Here is a 13515-nt window from a genome sequence, read left to right as displayed (position 1 = left end):
GAATGTGGAGGTATGCATCCTTGATATCCAGGGATACCAGGAATTTCCCCTCTTCTAGACCTGATATCACCGTCCTCAGAGACTCCATTTTGAACTTGAACTCCCTCAGAAAGGGATTTAGGGATTTTAAGTTCAAAATGGGCCTGACCAAACCATGCGGTTTCGGTACCACGAAAAGGTTAGAATAGTAACCCTTGTTTTGCATATGGGGTGGAACTGGTACAATGACCTGTGCCTCCACCAACTTCTGGATGGCTTTCAGTAGGATAGCCCTGTCTGCCCGCAAAGCTGGCAAGCCTGTTTTGAAGAATCGGTGAGGGGGGAGATCTTGAAACTCCAGCCCGTACCCCTGGGATACAATATCTTGCACCCAGGGATCCAGGCCGGAAGACACCCAGACGTGACTGAAATGCCTGAGTCTCGCCCCCATCAGCCCCACCTCCAGGCCGCATGGTCCACAGTCATGCTGAGGACTTTGGCGTACCTGAAGCAGGCTTCTGTTCCTGGGAACCCGCAGCAGCAGGTTTCTTGGATTTTGGCCAACCTCCTATGAAAAAGGTGTTGGACGGCTTGGCCTTTCTTGCTTTGGCAGTCCGAAAGGACTGTGATGCAGGTGAAGAAAAAGGTTTCTTCGCAGCAGGTGCAGCTGAGGGATGAAAAGAAGACTTACCCGCTGTAGCCGTGGAAATCCATGCATCCAATGCTTCCCCAAAGAGAGCCTGACCTGTGTAGGGTAGGGTCTCCACACTTTTCCTGGGTTCCGCATCGGCAGACCACTGGCACAGCCAAAGTCCCCTACGAGCTGAAACAGACATGGAAGATATCCCTGCAGCCATGGAACCCAGGTCTTTCATGGATTCCACCATAAATCCTGCAGAATCTTCAATGTTACGTAAAAACAATTTAACATCACTCTTATCCATTGTATCCAAATCCTCAAGTAACATGCCTGACCACTTTACTATAGCTTTGGAAATCCATGCACAGGCAATAGTAGGACGTAGTATCGCCCCTGAAGCCGTGCATATGTATTTGAGCGTAGTGTCATTTTTGCGATCGGCCGGTTCTTTTAACGCGGTAGATCCTGGAACAGGTAAAACCACCTTCTTTGAGAGTCTGGATACAGACGCGTCAACTATGGATGGGTTTTCCCATTTTTTCCTATCCTCCTCAGGGAAGGGGAAAGCAACCAGAACCCTTCTTGGGATCTGGAATTTTTTCCCCTGGGTTTTCCCAGGCTTTCTCAAATATAGCACTTAATTCCTTAGATGCAGGGAAGGTTAGCGAGGCTTTCTTATTGTCAGTGAAGTAAGCCTCCTCAACTTGCTCAGGTGTTGTATCAGCAATATTCAACACATCTCTAATGGCCTCTACTATCAACTGCACCCCTTTTGCAAGAGATGCGGCCCCCCTCAGCACAACCCCATCACTGTCTGCCGTGTCAGAATCGGTATCCGTGTCATCTTGCATAATCTGGGCAAGAGCACGTTTGTGGGAACATACAGTAGGGGGCCCTGAGGTAACAGAACCGGACCAAACTGCCATAGAGTTCTGTAAAACCTGAGTTGCAGACAGGGCCGGACTGGCCATCTGGCACTTCTGGCAAATGCCAGAAGGGCCGATGGCCACGTGGACCGGTCCAGCGCTGACTGAGACACGCTGCCGCTCAGTCTGGCGGCAGCATGTCTCAGCTGTCAGGAGAGGAGAGCGCCCGCCAGCGCGGCTGTGTCTGGCGCAGCGGCGTATAGCGGACTTCAAACCAGCCGCCGGTTCGCGAGCCAATCAGAGCTCGCGGACCGGCAGCCAATCAGAAGCCGCCGTCCGCGAGCTCTGATTGGCTCACGAACCGGCGGCTGGTTTGAACGAATCCGCTATATGCCGCCGCGCCAGACACAGCCGCGCTGGCGGGCGCTACCTCTCCTGACTCACCCGTCCCTCACAGCCGGAACCCGGAGGAGGAGCAGCAGCAGCAGTGCAGCAGCGGTAAGCAGCTGCAGCACTGGCTGCTGTGGGGGCAATTGTATACCTGGCTGGCACTGTGGGGGCAATTGGCTGGCACTGTGGGGCATTTGTATACCTGGCACTGTGGGGGCAATTATTTACCTGGCACTGTGGGGGCATTTGTATACCTGGCACTGTGGGGGCATTTGTGGATCTGGCACTGTGGGGGCATTTGTGGATCTGGCACTGTGGGGGCATTTGTGGATCTGGCACTGTAGGGGCATTTGTGGATATGGCACTGTGGGGGCATTTGTGGATCTGGCACTGTGGGGGCATTTGTATACCTGGAACTGTGGGGGCATTTGTGGATCTGGCACCGTGGGGGCATTTGTGGATCTGGCACTGTGGGGGCATTTGTGGATCTGGCACTGTGGGGGCATTTGTATACCTGGCACTGTGGGGCATTTGTATACCTGGCACTGTGGGGCATTTGTATACCTGGCACTGTGGGGGCAATTGTGGATCTGGCACTGCACTATTGGGGGCATATAATGTAAATTTCGGCTCATACCGGGTGCTATAATGTGAATTTTGGCTCATACTGTGTGGTATAATGTGAAAGAGGCAGTATAAGCGGTCCTACTATTGTGGTGCATAATGCGTATAAGGGGTGTATGGTGTGGTAAACTACACTGAAGGCCACGCCCCTTTTGAGTGACCACGCCCCCTTTCCTGGAGCGCGCGCCTCCGGCACGCGCATAATTACAAACTTCACATTTCCATACCCCCACTTCGAAATTTCCTCTTCAACCACTGGTTGTGTGTATTTTAATAGAGAATGATGTACGCTTGTATGTTGTTAGAATATTAATTATATTTGTAAGAGCATAGACTAATAAGTGGGAGGAGTCAGGAATAGTAAGGGGAGGAGTCACAGAGGTGGGCCTGTGTGCTTCGAAAATGCCAGGGCCTATTTTTAGTCCCAGTCCGGCCCTGGTTGCAGACTCATTCTGTGCAACTCTAGTAGAAATCTGAGAAATCGTAGTTTTAATAGAGGCTAACCACTCAGGCTCCCTTGCAGGGACCTGTGCTAACACAGTGCAATCCTGATTACATGGAATGGGATCATCCTGAGAGGACATATCCTCTGCAGCATATGACACAGAGTCCCTGGACATAGCTTATTGGAGACCACAGACACTCCGCACACACACAGGGAAGGGCAGACGAGTTTCCCCCCCAAGAATGGCAAGAGAGACACAGAGATTGGAGCCAACCCACATGCAGCGCTAATAGAATAGGGAGACCCCTAACCAGCGCATGATGCTGGGGTGAGCGATCCCCTGTGGCGTGGAATGTTTGATCCCCTCAGGAGCTCAGTGTCCTGTCAGCGGCTCAGACCCCACAGGGCGGACACTACTCCCCCCCTTAGTCCCACGAAGCAGGGAGGCTGTTGCCAGCAGCCTCCCTGTGCCTAAACTCTAATTAAAATAATAAAACTAAAAGAACTCCTATGGAGCTCCCCTAGCTGTAACCGGCTCATCCGGGCACATTTTCTATACTGAAGCTGATAGGAGGGGCATAGAGGGAGGAGCCAGCCCACACTCTCAAACTCTTAAAGTGCCAATGGCTCCTAGTGGACCCGTCTATACCATACTTGCCTACCTGACCCTCTCCATGAGGGAGAAAATGCTCTGTTCCTGGACTTTCCTGGTAATGTATGATTGCCATCACCTGTGGTGAGCTAGTTAATTGATAAGAAAGGTGTTTCACCACAGGTGATGGCAATCATATATTACCAGCAAAGTCCAGGAACAGAGCATTTTCTCCCTCATGGAGAGGGTCAGGTAGGCAAGTATGGTCTATACCCCATGGTACTAATGTGGACCCCAGCATCCTCTAGGAGGTAAGAGAAATTAATATTACATGAAAGGAAATTAATTTTGCAGCATCATTTATTGTCTTAAATCTACTTAAATCATGGCAGAAATGCATATGTTGGTAGCTACCTACTGCAGACATTTTGTTTCCAAAGTTGCCCCCATTAAATATACTTTAGCTGTTTATGTTCTCAAGTTATTAGTGAGTCTTGATGCTATTTAAAGTGCTTACTTCAACATTCATCTAAGAATTTGTTTGAAAAGGTAAGCTTATGTATAGTATTTATCTTGCAAAAACAGAGTGCTTTAACCACTTAACTGACAAATTATTTTCCGAAAAAACGCTCAGAAAATGTTTTTTTTATGCATGAATTAATTGTAGAATGTGATGAATGATTCTTTTTTCTTCTTCAAACATCGGAACATCAATTACCAAACATCGGAACATTGTGACCATCGGAAACATTTCATTTTGAAAGCCGGGACAGCCACCAGGTAAACAGGGGCGTGGGGCTCTTGGAGGGGTTCATTTACACTTCCCCAGCGGCTGCTATTGTCTGCAGCCACTGGGTGGGGAGTCCTGCTGTGTTGACCGATCAGCAGTGATCGGCAGCACGGCAAACACTATGGGAGGGTGCTGGGGAGGCAGAGGGATCTTCCGGTCCCTCTGGCAGCAGCAGCGGAGGGAGGTTTCTCTTCCCTGCCGCTGCTAACACTCTCTATCTGACTGGTCGCATCCTGTGCGAACAGGTCAGATAAGTGGTTAATTGTCCCGCCCGTGACAAAAAACATACAAAAGTTTTTGTAGTGAGATAATGGTTTTAAAGATAGGTGTACAGTTAGAAGTAAGCATTTGCTTAAGTTCATTACATCTAAATATCATTTACTGAATTATACAGTTGCATTATCGTGATGTTAACCTATTTTAAACTTTCCTACCTGTGACAAATTGAACACCAACATTGAGACCAACAGTTTTAGATCTTTCAAAGGCAAAATTTATTGTCATGAAAAGAGTTTGCCTTTTTAGTTATTGTTTCCTGACAGTTAAAACTAGAATAAAACCATAGTTAATTGAATATCAGTATTAGCAAACTCAAAATGTAATTGTTGATTGCGCTTCATAATTAGGCTGTCAAGATCATTGTTTGAATATATGGAATGTAATATGGGTGCGTTGTGTGTACTTGGGGTAATATGGGGAGGGGGCTGCATACCTCCCAACTTCTGTCCCTCTTGAATCGGGACATGCCGCGCCGGAGGCGCGACCGTGGCTAAAAGAGGTGGAGCTTCGGGAGAAGGGGCGGAGTCTCACAGCAAGGGGCATGGCCTATTGCGCACGGCATCTATTCAGTGTGATCACCGGCTGCTTTGCAAAGCAGAGCAGCGGTGATCACAGGATCTCCCAACTGCACCCCTGCCTGCGGGACACTGTGACCCGTGGGTGGGACAGCGGGACAATGTGGGTAATTCCAAGTTGATCACAGCAGGACATTTTTTAGCAGTTGGGCAAAACCATGTGCACTGCAGGAGGGGCAGATATAACATCTGCAGAGAGAGTTAGATTTGGGTGGGTTATTTTGTTTCTGTGCAGGGTAAATACTGGCTGCTTTATTTTTACACTGCAATTTAGATTGCAGATTGAATTCACCACACCCAAATCTATCTCTCTCTGCACATGTAATATCTGCCTCCCCTGCAGTGCACATGGTTTTGCCCAACTGCTAACGATCAACTCAGAATTACCCCCAATGTCCAATTAGTAGGACTGTCCCTCTGAAATCGGGACAGTTGGGAGGTATGGGGCCAGTGGTGCAAGTGGGCGGGTACGGGTGGGTACGCCGTACCCACACCGACGGGCCGCCGCTCCTCGCACCGCCGCTGATGTGAGGGAAGGAGAGCGCAGCCTGTGCCTCTCCTTCCCCTCAGTCTCCGGCGGGTGTCATAGTTTAATTCAGCGCCGATCCGTGAGCCAATCAGAGCTCGCGGTGCGAGCTCTGATTGGCTCACGGATCGGCGCTGAATTAAACTGTGAGACACCCGCCGGAGACTGAGGGGAAGGAGAGGCACAGGCTGCGCTCTCCTTCCCTCACACAGGACGGCAGCGGCCAGCGGCAGCGGTGAGCAGGGAAGGGGGGGGGCATGTTATACCTGGCACTGGGGGATATCTGGCACTGGGGGGGGCATTTCTATCTGGCACTGGGGGATATCTGGCACTGGGGGGGCATTTCTATCTGGCACTGGGGGATATCTGGCACTGGGGGGCATATATACCTGGCACTGGGGGATATCTGGCACTGGGGGCAGTGGTGCAAGTAGAAAAAATGTCTTACGGGTACTGTGTGCGCGCGCCTTCGGCGCGCGCGCAAAAAAACGGGTGTGGCCAAATGCCACATGGGGCGTGGCCAATTAAAATGGGGGCGTGATACACATATGGGGGAGGGGCAGATACACGTATGACCCCAATAGTGTCAGATACACGTTGCCCCACAGTGCCAGATATACATTGCCCCACAGTGCCAGATACACATAACCCCACAGTGCCAGATACACATTGCCCCACAGTGCCAGATACACAAATGTCCCCAGAGTGCCAGATACACAAATGTCCCCAGAGTGTCAGATACACATTGCCTCACAGTGCCAGATACACATTGCCCCACAGTGCCAGATGCACATTGCCCCACAGTGCCAGATACACATTGCCCCACAGTGCCAGATACACATTGCCCCACAGTGCCAGATACACATAACCCCACAGTGCCAGATACACATTGCCCCACAGTGCCAGATACACAAATGTCCCCAGAGTGCCAGATACACATTGCCCCACCGTGCCAGATACACATTGCCCCACAGTGCCAGATACAGAAATGCCCCCAGAGTGCCATACATTGCCTCACAGTGTCAGATACACATTGCCCCACAGTGCCAGATACACAAATGCCCCCACTGTGTCAGATATACATTGCCCCCCGTGCCAGATACAGAAATGCCCCTACAGTGCCAGATATGCCCCCAGTGCCAGATATCCCCCAGTGCCAGGTATACATGCCCCCCTGTGCCAGATATCCCCCAATGCCCGGTATATATGCCCCCCTGTGCCAGATATGCCCCCAGTGCCAGATATCCCCCCGTGCCAGGTATACATGCCCCCTCAGTGCCAGATATCCCCCAGTGCCAGGTATAACATGCCCCCCAGTGCCAGATATCCCCCAGTGCCAGGTATACATTCCCCCCTGTGCCAGATATCCCCCAGTGCCAGGTATATATGCCCCCCTGTGCCAGATATGCCCCCAGTGCCAGGTATACATGCCCCCCTGTGCCAGATATCCCCCAGTGCCAGGTATATATACCCCCCCTGTGCCAGATATGCCCCCAGTGCCAGATATCCCCCAGTGCCAGGTATACATGCCCCCCTGTGCCAGATATCCCCCAGTGCCAGGTATATATGCCCCCCTGTGCCAGATGTGCCCCCAGTGCCAGATATCCCCCCGTGCCAGGTATACATGCCCCCCCAGTGCCAGATATCCCCCAGTGCCAGGTATAACATGCCCCCCCAGTGCCAGATATCCCCCAGTGCCAGGTATACATTCACCCCTGTGCCAGATATGCCCCCAGTGCCAGATATCCCCCAGTGCCAGGTATAACATGCCCCCCCAGTGCCAGATATCCCCCAGTGCCAGGTATACATGCCCCCCTGTGCCAGATATCCCCCAGTGCCAGGTATATATACCCCCCCTGTGCCAGATATGCCCCCAGTGCCAGATATCCCCCAGTGCCAGGTATAACATGCCCCCCCAGTGCCAGATATCCCCCAGTGCCAGGTATAACATGCCCCCCTGTGCCAGATATCCCCCAGTGCCAGGTATAACATGCCCCCCTGTGCCAGATATCCCCCAGTGCCAGGTATAACATGCCCCCCTGTGCCAGATATCCCCCAGTGCCAGGTATATATGCCCCCCTGTGCCAGATATGCCCCCAGTGCCAGGTATACATGCCCCCCCAGTGCCAGGTATAACATGCCCCCCCAGTGCCAGGTAAACATGCCCCCCTCCCCTTCTCACCGCTGCCGTCGCCGTCCTGTCTGTCATGTGAGGGAAGCAGCTCACAGAGTGCTGGACATGCCACCTCAGTGATGAAAATGTGGGTGTGGCTCGCGATCGCAGGCTCTCCTGTGAAGCCACGCTCCCATTCACACAGGCCACACCCCTTTTTGGACGGGCGCAGGTGTCCTTCTTCATAAATTTCTAATGTTGGGAGGTATGGTGTTATAAATGGTGCTGTGTGTACTAATGGGTGATCAGGGACATCACTACTGTATAGTGGAGCTTTTGGACTTGCTGCGGACCATTCCACTAGGTTGCTGGGTGCCTCCTTAGTGGCTGAGCGAGGTCTCTCTGTTGAACATATCTACCAGACATCTATGTGGTGTTTCATTCATTCCTTGCTCCTTCTCTACTAATTGGACTCATTTGCCTCTAGCAATACTTGTTTCGGTGAGGGGTCCAAACATCATTTTGCATAAAACTAATACTTTTCTTCTTGTTTTTTTGTAACATATTCTACACCAAGTTCTTACTTCACAATGGGTAAATTATACATTTTGGGGGTAATTCAAACCTGATTGCTGTTGTGTGAATTCGCAAGGCAGCCGATTATCGAATGACTGCGCATGTGTATGGTTCGTAATGCGCATGCGTCAGGCCAAGATGTGATAGAAATCTGTCTTTTTTGATCGCTAGGCGAACACAGGTTGATTGACAGGAAGCGGACTTTTGGGGGTGTAACTGGCCGTTTTCTGGGAGTGTCAGGAAAAACGTAGGCGTTCCCAAGCATTTTTAGGGAGGGTGTGTGACGTCAGCTCCGGCCCCGATCAGCCTGTTTCATTCGCACTGTAAGCGTAAGTCCTGGACTACGCACAGACTGCAAAGACTGGGGAAAAAAATTCAATGGTGAGTGAGTTGCGAACAGATTTGCAGCTGGTTGGCGTTTGCAAATCTTTTCGCACGGTGTACACAGACTTGCACGGGGCAGAATTCCACTCTGTCTGGGCGGTAACTATCCGATCGCAAACCTCTGCTAATTCACAGAGGAGCGATCAGGTCTGAATTAGGCCCTTTATCCCACCTGTACGTTCACAGAGATTGTATAATGTTGCTCGCTATGTGAGAAGGTACGTCTACTTTCTGTCCCACCTGTAACACTCAATGACACCATACGATGCAAATAAAGAGTTACCATACAAATCTTATAATACCATGCACACTGTATGTATGCTACCATAATAATATAAATATACTTCATAATATGAGAGAGCCTTTTTGATAAGAAAACCTTAGTGCAAATGTCCCACCTGTGACAATGGAATGCCCCAAATGGCTCAGGAGGCATTGATTAGAACCAGAGCCAAATTTACACACAATATATGAGCGAAATGGTTCATGTGGGCATTATACACAGGTGCAGCATTATAAACTCCTGGAAATTAGTGAGATTTGATCAGAGATGTGCGGAACAGATAGGCAGGGGAGGCACTGGTTCACCTGCCATGGACTTTTACTCCAGAGTTTTGACTAAAAAAGTGATTAGAATAATGCAAAGAAGATATTTCTAACATGTTCTTGTATGTTTCATATACTTTATACAGTCAAAAAGGCTGACACAAATCTTAGTATGACAGGAAAAGCTCTGCCTCACCTACTTCATTTCACTGTACGTCACTGGTATAGATAAGTAATCACCAGCCACATTGTAAAAGGCAGGAACACATATCTGATGTCATCAATCACATCACTCCCAACCAATGGGAACCTCCAGGAGTGTGGGGTGTATGAAACTGTGAAGAGGACTCTGCTGGTGAAGTTCTAGGTAACCACAGAGTCATACCACTTTGAGTTTTGGGCCCAATCACATGCAGAATTCGCCAGTCGGCTGCAGAGAGCCTGCAGTAAATGCATGGAGGGAAAGAAGGCAATTTCAGCGAAACAAATTCTGGACATGATAATTCTAGAACAGGTATTGCTGAAAATGCCCCCAGAAATCTGTGAATGGATTGCAGGTCGAAAGCCAGCCACGCCTGAGGAAGCAGCCAGACTAGCTGACAAATACGTAGGCAACCGACCAAAATGTAGGTCCCCTATTGATGTTGGTGCATTCTGGAGGCCAGAAAAGATGGTATTTCAGAGCATTCTGCTGCACCGGCCCCACCAGTCAAAAAGAACCTGATTCGTGCCCCAAGTTTTTAACCACCAAGACTGCGAGCACCAGACATGCCATCTCACAGGGACTACCGAGGTAACCAGACTGGACATATTCAGCAGGTTTGTCCTCTTTCACGGGACACTTTTCCTCAGAGGTGCTATTGATGTAACAAGACTGGACATCTTCAGTGGGATTGTCCTCAGTCATTCGACCATTCTCCTAGAGCTCGTACTGCCCTGGTTTCAGTAGTGCATTATGCACCTGCGGATTACCAGATCAGAGTGGAAATTGAGGGACATCACACCAAGGGAACAAAGGTGAGGGAGGGGGTATATGTGGTGGATTTTGACGGGGTAGGGGCAATATGCATCAAGCAACATTAAGGGACACGTAGTCAGTGTGGGTAGGAAATCACAAAGTCCAAGGTCTGTGAGACTCAGGGGCATCTCTCATGTGTTTGGAGTTGGACCTGATCTCTACCACACAAGTATTAAGGAGTCAGCACATACGAATTGCCACAGTTGAGGTTCAGCATTCCAGTCTCCACGGTATACATTGATTGGGGTGTGGACCATGGAATGTGGAAGTTGGGAATTTAAAGGGTCTTCCTGCAAAGGTCATCCTGGGGAACAATTTGGTCAAGCACTGGTGACCCACTTTGTACAAGCAGTTATCAGGATTCAGAGCCAAAAGCAAGACCTTCGTGCACACCACAGGCATAGCCCACCAACTACATCAACTACATGCTGAGGACCGCATCCAACCCAAACGCTCCATTGGGAAAAGATCATGCCAATGCAGATGGACTCTCACATCGAATAAAGGATACTAAACCCTGCAGACCACTGGGCCGAGTCGACAGTTGTGCTGGGCTGAGTCAACAATCGTGAACCTGACTGCAGGACAACACCTGCTGCCTCGATTTAAGTAGGGGGAGGTAAGTGACAATCCAGCACATGGAAGTTGACTGCAACCTACCAGAAATACCAATCTCTATTTCCCAGTTTAGGCTGTTCTCATGTTGTTTTACCCATAGTGCTTCTTTTGTTTAGTTTAGTGGAATTTAGCCAGAGGCACTGCAAATTCTTAAATGGAGCCCAGTGGTCAGACAGGTTCCCAGCAGACACCAGGGCGGGACAGGTTCCCAGCAGACACCAGGGCAGAACAAGATTTCTTCCAGTAAAGTATAGATAAGCAATCCCCAGCCACATTGTAAAAGGCTGACCCATCTGTCTGATGTCATCAATTACATCACTCCCAACCAATGGACATGCTACAAATATCCAAGGCAACTGAGGGAGGAGGAGGGGAAAACAGTAATTCTTTTTGTGAGACTAGAGGTGAGAGGTTGATCTTTCCCAGTCCTAGAGAAATCTGGGGAGAACCTGTCTGGGAAGGGTTTGAGCAGCCAAAGGAGTGGGTAAAGCTGCTATACACCAGGAGTTGGACCCAGTAAATATCAGGAGACAGCAATCAAGAAGATTTTAAGTAGCTGTAAACAGTGCCATCAGGACAATACCCCTGGGTGAGACTGGACATATTTGCAGTAACTGCCACTGATGTTTTGGGACTCTGCAGGGACTGTTAAGGAGACTGGTACTACCTGGCTTGTTATTCAATTGGTTATAATTTGTAATAGTTATGTACATTACTATATTACACTAATTGTGTTTCTAACCAATAAAGTGTGTGTTATATATTTCTCTCCCCCCTACCTGTGTGATTGCCGAACCTATTGATCCAGGGATACTTAGCAAACTATGGTGCCAATACCCAGTATCCTCACAGAGGGCACAAGCAGTCACGACACATTCTATGTCAGCCAATATGGAAGGCCACAGTAGGGCTTCTTTGACCTTGTTATTAGTGGCTTCACACTGCGTATGCACCTGATGAACCTTAATGGCATAGAAACTATGCAGAGCAAGCGGGATGACAAAGAGTTGGCCACTCATGAGGACACCATCACAGGGGTATTGCATGGGTGGAGTTGGAGCAACTGATGTTTCGGGTGCCAAAATTGGTAGAGGGCACCGTCTGTGGGACATTTTTTGTTAAAACGCAGAGAAAGGGAAATAGCCCTAGTAGTTCCTGATCAGATTATTTCCTGCTGATGTGTCATGTGACTGCTGCAGTCACACGGTACACACACTGTACATATTGCAGAGAATATTTCTCCTATCTCAGTTCTTAGATCTACATCAGTAGTTTCCAAACTCGGTCCTCAAGAACCCCCAAAAGTTCATGTTTTTCAGGTCCCCCAGCAGTTGCACAGGTGTATTCATTACTCACTGCCACATTTTAAAAGATCCACAGGTGGAGGTAATAATTTCACTTGTAATTCTGTGAGACTTGGAAAATATGCACTGTTTGGGGTCCTGAGGACTGGTCTCTACACTTTCACAATGGAACCCTAAGGCTTGCGTGGTGTCTGGGGCCATGTCTATGGCACTGTGTGGTGGGCTTTTTAGCCATAATTTCCAGGACTGTCTGTTATGATTTCAGTGATATGATTTGCACCATTTTGCAAAATGGTTTACTTTATCAAAATCATTGCAGTTTGTATTAAATGCAGGACATTTATGATCAGGGGCGTAGCCAGAACTATGTGGGCCCCATAGCAACATTTTGAAGGGCCCGTCCCAATGCTTCTAGAGCAGGGTTTCTCAAACTCGGTCCTCAGGACCCCACACAGTGCATATTTTGCAGGTAACCCAGCAAGTGCACAGGTGTATTAATTACTCACTGACCCATTTTAAAAGGTCCACAGGTGGAGCTAATTATTTCACTTGTGATTCTGTGAGGAGACCTGCAAAACATGCACTGTGTGGTGTCCTGAGGACTGAGTTTGAGAACCTGTGTTCTAGAGAGACACTTCTCTGCAGCAGTTGTTAATTTTATGCCCTATAATACTGCCCTAGTTAATTTTATGGGGATACGTTCATTAGGTTGACAACACTTAGGTCGACAGTCATTAGGTCGACCACTATTGGTCGATATGCATTAGGTCGACATGGCCACTAGGTCAACATGGTCACTAGGTTGACATGTACTAGGTCGACAAGGAAAAAAGGTCGACATGAGTTTTTCACATATTTTTCATTTGTTTTTACTTTTTCATCCTTTACGATCTACGTGGACTACAATTGGGAATAGTAACCTGCCCGAAGCATGGCGAGCAATGTGAGCCATGAGAGGGACACGGTGCACTAATTGGGGTTCCCCATCACTTTTACGAAGAAAACAACACCAAAAAAAGTAAAAAAAACTAATGTTGACCTTTTTCCATGTCGACCTAATGACCATGTAGACCTAGTGACCATGTCGACCTAATGCATGTTGACCAATAGTGGTCGACCTAATGACTGTCGACCTAAGTGTGGTCGACCTAATGACCCATACCCCATTTTCTGAACCATAGTAGAGCATTATTTAATGTTATGCCTCATAGTAGAGCCCTAGTTTTTTTATGAATCGCAGTAGTGCTTAA

General features: G+C 48.9%; 1 protein-coding gene across 1 annotated transcript in view; it reads left to right on the top strand.

Annotated features, from left to right (window-relative positions):
- RDH5 (retinol dehydrogenase 5) overlaps positions 1–13515 on the top strand; it is a 149073-nt gene that overhangs the window by 52933 nt on the left and 82625 nt on the right. The gene's annotated exons all lie outside the window — the stretch shown is intronic.

Source organism: Pseudophryne corroboree, chromosome 2, assembly GCF_028390025.1.
Source record: "Pseudophryne corroboree isolate aPseCor3 chromosome 2, aPseCor3.hap2, whole genome shotgun sequence".
NCBI classification, from domain to species: Eukaryota; Metazoa; Chordata; class Amphibia; order Anura; family Myobatrachidae; genus Pseudophryne; species Pseudophryne corroboree.
The sequence above is the reverse complement of the archived record's forward strand: the minus strand, read 5'-3'. Positions and strand labels throughout refer to the sequence as shown.